Here is a 7,520-nt window from a genome sequence, read left to right as displayed (position 1 = left end):
CAGACAGAGTCACCATGCCTTAGCTTCCGGATCCTTTGCACCTCACGATCCAGAAAGTGAGGGCAGCATGAACCTCGTCAGCCTGGCTTCCCACTTCTGGAACATTCTTCCTAGCTGGCTCACCGTGTTGTATTAGTTTCCGATGCTGTGTAACAAATGAGCACAAATCCAGCTCCCACTGGGGCCTCGCCATCTCCACGAGTCAGGAGTCCCAAGCTTCCCATCAAGGTTGGGCCAGGGTAGGGGGTCTCATCTGGGGTCTGGGGGCTCCTCCCAGCCTCACGCAGCTGTCGGCCGAATCCATTCCCTAGCGTGACTGAGTCCCTGGCTTTCTGCCAGCCAGGCCGGGACCACTCTCAGCTCTTAGAGGCAGCCTGTGGCTCCTTTCGACGGGGCCCCCCCCGTTCACAGCATGCTGTCTGCTTTCTGCCAGGCCAGCAAGGGGGTCTCTCTGACTTCTGTCCCTGCCTTTCTAGCCCCCGTTATGGACCACAGGTGCCCCCAAAACACATATGTTGAAACCCAAGCCCCCAGGTGACGGCATTAGGGGCAGGACCTTTAGGAGTGATAAGGCCATGAGGGTGGGGCCTCAGGAAGGGGACCAGTGCCATCATAAGAGGCTTGGGAACCGCTTCCTCTCTCTGCTCTCCACCACTCAAGGCCCGAGCCACAGCCTTCCGCCAGCCAGCAAGCCGGCCCCACCAGACACCGGACCTGTTAGCGCCCTGATCCTGAACTTCCAGCCTCACAACTGTGAGCAGTACACGTGTGTTGTTTGAATCCCCACCCCCCACCCCGGTGTGTGCTATTTGCTGCAGTTCATGCTAAGACTCTCCCTTTCTGTTTCTGATTTTTAAGAGGTGAAATTCATAGAACATAAAATTAGCCATTTCAAAGGGAACGATTCAGGGACATTTAGTGCACTCCCAAAGCTGTGCACCCACCCCTCTGACCGGTTGCACAACATTCATCACCCCCAACCTATTAAACTAGACCCCTTTCCAGGAGCCCCAGGGATTAGGTCAGCCTCGTTCCAGCCTCTCTCCCTTATGAAACCCAAAGTCTGCTGATTAGCAACATGCATTGAATTCACAGGTCCCCCACGAAGCCGGGGGGTGGGGGGGCAGCGAGGGGGGAAGGGGCGGGCAGTTTATAGACATTCATAGCAAGGGCTGGAAGTCTTGGGAGCCATCTCGGGGTTCCGCCGGCCACCCCTGTCCACCCAGGGTATGGCTGTGAGGGGGCATGCACACAGCCCCCTCCCACTGCAGCTTGGGCACGGAGGCTCAGCCGTGAGCGGATGAAGCAGGCTATGTGTGCCCTGCCAGCTCCTGTAACACGTGGCCCTCCTCGGCCTCAGTTTACTCATCTGCAAAACAGGGTAATGACATAGCTACCTGATGCGGAACTAAAATAACACTGATTGGGGCGCCTGGCTGGCTCTGTCGATTGCGCGACTGGCTTCAGCTCAGGTCATGATCTGGAGGTTCGTGAGTCTGAGCCCCACGTCAGGCTCTGAGCTGACAGCATGGAGCCTGGAGCCTGCTTCAGATTCTGTGTCTCCCTTTCCCTCTGCCCCTCCTCCGCTCGCACTGTTTCTCTCAAAAATAAACATAAATAGGGGCGCCTGGGTGGCTCAGTCGGTTGAGCGGCCGACTTCGGCTCAGGTCACGATCTCGCGGTCCGTGAGTTCAAGCCCCGCGTCGGGCTCTGTGCTGACGGCTCAGAGCCTGGAGCCTGTTTCCGATTCTGTGTCTCCCTCTCTCTGACCCTCCCCTGTTCATGCTCGGTCTCTCTCTGTCTCAAAAATAAATAAACGTTGGGGCGCCTGGGTGGCGCAGTCGGTTAAGCGTCCGACTTCAGCCAGGTCACGATCTCGCGGTCCGTGAGTTCGAGCCCCGCGTCAGGCTCTGGGCTGATGGCTCGGAGCCTGGAGCCTGTTTCCGGTTCTGTGTCTCCCTCTCTCTCTGCCCCTCCCCCGTTCATGCTATGTCTCTCTCTGTCCCAAAAATAAATAAAAAACGTTGAAAAAAAAAAATTTAAAAAAAAAAAAAATAAATAAATAAATAAACGTTAAAAATAAATAAATAAATAAACATAAATAAAATAAAATAAAATAATAAATAAAATAAAACAAAATAAATAAATAATAAACAAAATGAATAAATAAATAAATAAAATAACAAATAAAATAAAATAAAAATAAATAAAGTAACACTGGTCGAACACCTGCCTCGTCCTGGCACCGTATTGAGAACTTTCATAGGTTCTTCTGCGCCCAGGAAACTCCAGTAGGCATTATCATCATTGGCGTCTGTCTCCTTTCCTTCTTTCCCGATCTTTCTGACTCCCCGGACTTCTGGGCTCTTTCGGAGCGCATCATGAGGTGGTGAACTCCTTAGGGGCAAAGGAATCCCGGATTTGTTTTTTCTTGCTCTTCTGGGCCTGCCTGTGCGTCTGTACCCCAGCAATGCTCTCTCGTCAGCCTGCGTGTCTCCCCGCTTTGCAGCTGGCAGGACCAGCCAGTGACAGGAGCAGTAGTTCCCCTGTACACATCCTGTATGGGGGGCTCCCCCCCCCCGCCTCCCAACCCAAGTCCAGACAGTGAGACTGGGGATCAGGCAGTTTCCAGATGCTTCTCCCAAACAAACTGGCGCGGTTGGCAAAGGAGTAGCCCACTGTGCCGTCCTCCCCTGGAAGACGGGCTTCCCCTTCCGTGGATGGTCCAAGCGTCCATCTCCAGACAGGCTTTCCCTCAAACACCCCGTCCTCACTCCTGGAAGCTGGAACAGAGGCAGGAGGGTCTGACCGGTGCGTGGCTGTCAGATGCCACGGCAGGGCTGGGAGCAGAGAGGCAGCGAGAACAAGATCCTGTTTTCCTCTTAATCGGAATACTCGAACATGAAATCCTCTTGACAACAGTTTTGCTTTAACTGTCTGGGTTGACTGACTGTTTTCGTACGGCTCTTCCAACAAAAAGCATATGCGATGTGGCTCAGATTAAGCAGTATTATTTAAAAAAAAAAAAAAATCCCCAGCCTCTTGTCTCAAGGCCCTGGCAACCTGGGAAGTGCCTGTGCTGGGGGCCGAGGAACAGGAGTCTCATCATTACCAAAGGGGGGGGCGGAACGTCCCAGGGCGGCAGGGCTCAAGGAGGGGCAGTCATCTGATGCGGGCTGGCCCACAGGTGCACAGGCATCTGGAGGGTCTCCTTGGCATTGATGGCCTGCCATCTGTGGGGTCTTCCTGGTGGCTGCTATAGGCAAAGTCCCCATGGCACGGAGCCTCCCGGGCATTCCTGGCCAGGCTCTGCCCACAGTGTGTGTGGAGACACGGCCCCGGCAGCTTTTGTCCAGAGGGCAGGTCGTGCTCCTGAACCCCAGAAGACGGGCTCTGGGAATCGACACTGGCCTTGCCCGGCACGCCCACCCTCAAGCCCACCTGGGGTTTCAAACAAACCTCTTCTACCCAGGCCAGCCTGCCCAGCATCGACTATGCCCCAGATGATTCCACAGCTTTGCACTGGGAGCAGTCCAGGGTCTCTGAGGGGCACGGAGGGAGGGGGGCCAGGGCAAGCCCCTGCCAGCTGGTCTCCCCAAGCTGGTCTCCCTGTGGCCTGCAGGGCTGCCAACACAGCCATCTCCCTGCTGCAGAGCCCGGCCCCTCACACTTCACGGGAGGAAATCTCTGGCTGTTATGCCCCTGAACCATCGCTCCCTGTAACTTCGTCCCGTTACACCTGTGGTGGGCACTTCTCAATGGATCCTTCGTGCCCTTGGGGAATTAATAACCTATCCCCATATGTCAGAGTTTTCTATGGAAGTCATTTTTTTTTTTTAATTTTTAACATTTGTATACTTTTGTGAGAGACAGAGACAGCATGAGTAGGGGAGGGGCAGGAGGGGAGAGAGAGAAAGAGAGAGAGAGTGAGAGTGAGTCCCAAGCAGGCTCCACTCCACCAGCACAGAGCCCGACACGGGGCTCGAACTCACGCAACCGTGAGATCATGACCTGAGCCGAACCAAGAGTCAGACGCTTACCTGACTGAACTACCCAGATGCCCCTACGGAAGTCCTTTTTTAAAAAAAATTGAGACGAGGGGCACCTGGGTGGCTCAGTCGGTTAAGCGTCTGACTTTGTCTCAGGTCATGAGCTCACGGTTCATGGGTCCAAGTCCCGGTCTGGCTCCCTGCTGTCAGCACAGAGCCTGTTTCAGATCCTCTGTCCCCCTCTCTCTGACGTCCCCTGCTTTCACTCTCCCAAAAAATAAGTATTAAAAAAAAAAAAAAAGGAGAAGTCCCACAATAAAGAGATGTGTAACTTCAAAAACAAAAGGGAGATGAAATTCACGTTGAAGGAAATTCCGTGTTAAAGTGAACGAGTCTGTGGCATTTAGTGCACTCACAGTGTTGTGTGACCGCCCCCTCGACCTAGTTCCCAAACGTGTTTATCCCCCGCCAAAAGGACACTCCGTGCCCATTAAACACGCGCCCCCCCCAGGCCCCTCCCCCAGCCCCCGGCAACCACCACCCTTGGCTTTGGGTCTGTATGGATTTTCCCGTTCTGGACATTTCACATCAATGCAACCATACGATCGGTGACCTTTTGTGTCTGGCTGCTCTCCTTACCCGGATGTTTCCAAGATACGGTGTGTATCAGGACTTCTACCCGTCTCGTGGCGGAAGGATAGTCCGTTGCAGGGACAGAGCACGTTTTGTTTATCGATTTGTCTGTTGATAGTCACCTGCATTGCTTCCATCCTTTGGCTCCTGCGGGCCTGGAGGGCTGCGCAGCCCTGGCGTGTGGCCTCCTGCAGGGTGCAGATCATTTCCCACGGCTGTCCTTGTCACTCCCTGCCCTATCCCCTCGTCCGTGCATCCTGGTGCCTGCGTGGTTAGTGCTGTGCTTCTCCGGCCCTGTGGAGGGTGGCCACCCTCCTCTGAGAGCACAAGTAAGACAGACGCGAAGGAAATAGAGAAAGCCTGAGTTCAGAACCAGAGAGCCCCGGGGAGGAGCCTGAGGGCTGCGGGCCGCAGGAGGTGGCGGCTTCCCGCAGGAGGGAGGGCGAGGCCCCTGCCACGGCCACATCCGTGCGAGGGATCCACTGGTCCTGCGGTTCAAAGGGCCGAGGCGGGCCCACGGAGGCACCGGATCCTGAGGCCACAGCTGACTCCTTCCCGGTCCCTCCATCCCAGCCTCCCACAGCCCCCAGCGCACCCCCTGGCCTGGGCCTTTGCCCCCAAGGAGCCTTCAGGAGTCAGCCCTTGCCAATTTAAGAGAAAACTTCTAGAAAGGGAGAGTCCCACAGAAATGAACCACTGGGTTAATGATGTCAGCAAATTGCCAGCCCCTTGCCGCGCAGTATCCAAAGGCCCAGAGGGGGTCCGGCGTCCCAGAGGCTGCTGCCACGGCCACCAGAGGAGAGCACCGAGGGTCTGCCCGGTCTTCCTGGCCCCTCCCGGTGCAGATGCAGGAGGAGCTGTTTGGACACCGCAGCCCAGCGGCTTCTTAAGAGGAACGGGGAGCTTCCCAGGAGCAGGGCCGTCTAAACTTCAGGAAGGGCCTCTGGATCTGGCCGAGGGGACAGGTGCCAGAGGTGTCTACCCTGGGACACGGAGACCAGCCATGAGCCCCAGGTGGACCAGGCCCGTCCCCAAAGCACCGCTCCTCCTGGGGTGAAGGGGGCTCACAGGTGCTGCCCAGAGCAGTACCTCTCTTTCCAGACTTTTCCCCAGGGCCTAGCCTCCCCTTCCACACCTGGTCCTGCAGCCACTCTTTGGAGCCTGGGAGGGGAGCCAGCAAGGTCAGCCCACCAGACCCCCCAGCCCTGGAGAGAGGTACCCCCTCACAGGAGGACAAGGGTCTGCAGGTGGCTGCAGATGGGGTCCGGGGGTCACCAGGCTGTGGAGCCTCCTCCAGGGGCTCCGGGGGCTCCAGGGGAGGGAGGCGGCCAGGTCCCATGGACGGCGACTGGCTCCCGACAGGGAGGGCAGATCCGAGTCCCGACCCTCCTGTCTCCAGCCTGGCACAGAGGCCACTCAGGGCAGGGTCTGCTCAGAATCTCCAGGACCCACATGTGTAAGGCTCAGGGTAAAGAACCCCATCCTCACCCAGATGCACCTGCCTGTCCTGGGGGTCGGGGAGCAAGGACCCCGTGGACCCCCAGCCTGTACCGACCATGGCCTGAAGGTCTGAGGCAGGTGCGGTAGAAGCCGCCCCCTCCCCAGGTGTCTCCAGGCCCCTTCCTGGACACCCAAGGCTGTGAGCACCCCCACCCCCACCCACCTCATCCCAGTCTGGCTGGCTTGCGAGGAACAGGGAAGGGGTCCCCGGCCTTTTCTCCCCCACTGAGCAGAACAGGAAGAAGGTAACTGAATCAGCACTTTGTGCTCCATCTGGAACATTCCAACATGGAAAACCCACTGAGCAGCTGGGGAAACAATTTAGGGACTTTAATTAAAGGCCGATGACTCTCCCACGGAGACCCACCCCCACACACAGCCGGGAAGACCCACCGCATCTGCCCTCAGTGTGTTCTGAGGCCCAGCTGGGCACCTGGCTCTGGGCGCTGGCCGGCGGTCGGGCCCAGTTTCCACTGGGAGGGGGATGGGGGAGGACTGGGACCAGCCAGCTCACCCTTTCTCCACACTGTTTCCAGCCTGCCTTCTGGGCACCAGAGCCAGACAAACTGGTGGCTCCCACAGCTCTGCTTCCAAGAAGCTTCCGGAAGGGAAAAGTGGGTCATGTCAGTGGGCTCGGGAAAGGGGCTCTAACTATAGGGAGGAAAGGAGACTGGTGTGAGGGAACAGCCTCCGCACTCCTAGGCTGTCCCCTCTCAGCCCGCACCTTCTGTGCCTGAAAGGCATTTCAGGCAGAGGGAACAGCGTGTACAAAGGCTACGCAGATCGAGACAGGTGGAAGGAGCTGTGGGGGCAAAAGCATAGGGGTGAGGGTGGCATGCCGGCTGGGGGTGGGGGCAAGCCGCAGAGGGCCAGAGCTGCTAAAAGTTTGGACAAGGGTGTGTCCAGGAAGAGGGAAGCAGTGGGCATGGCCCAGGCTGGGAACTGCCTTCCCTCCCGCCCTGACACCCGGGGCTGGCTGCCACACGGTCGCTAAGTGGGGCCCCAGCACCGGGAATGGGGACAGAGACGCCAAGCCCAGGCCTTGCCATCCGGCGGGGCCCGGAGGCCCTGCCTCGTCACCGTCATTGCACGTTGGGCCAGCCCTCCCCTCCTCCCAGAGATCCAGCCCTCCCCTCCTCCCAGAGGGCCAGCCCTCTGGGGCCAGCCCTCCCCTCCTCCCAGAGATCTCCCAGAGATCCAGGCCGGGGAGGGGCCTGCAGTTGTGTCTCAGCCGCATCTGCCCACATCTGCCACCGCATCTCCGCCAGGGTGTCTCAGGACCAGCCCCCGGTCCTGCCTCTGGCCTGGCCCCGACGGCAGAGCTTCCTGACAGTGCTGGCCCCTCAGGACAACCCAGACAGGAGTGTCCTCTGGGCCCAGAACCAGCAGGACGGAGGG

The sequence above is a fragment of the Neofelis nebulosa genome, chromosome 18 (genome assembly GCF_028018385.1).
Source record: "Neofelis nebulosa isolate mNeoNeb1 chromosome 18, mNeoNeb1.pri, whole genome shotgun sequence".
In the NCBI taxonomy this organism is placed as follows: Eukaryota; Metazoa; Chordata; class Mammalia; order Carnivora; family Felidae; genus Neofelis; species Neofelis nebulosa.
The sequence above is the reverse complement of the archived record's forward strand: the minus strand, read 5'-3'. Positions refer to the sequence as shown.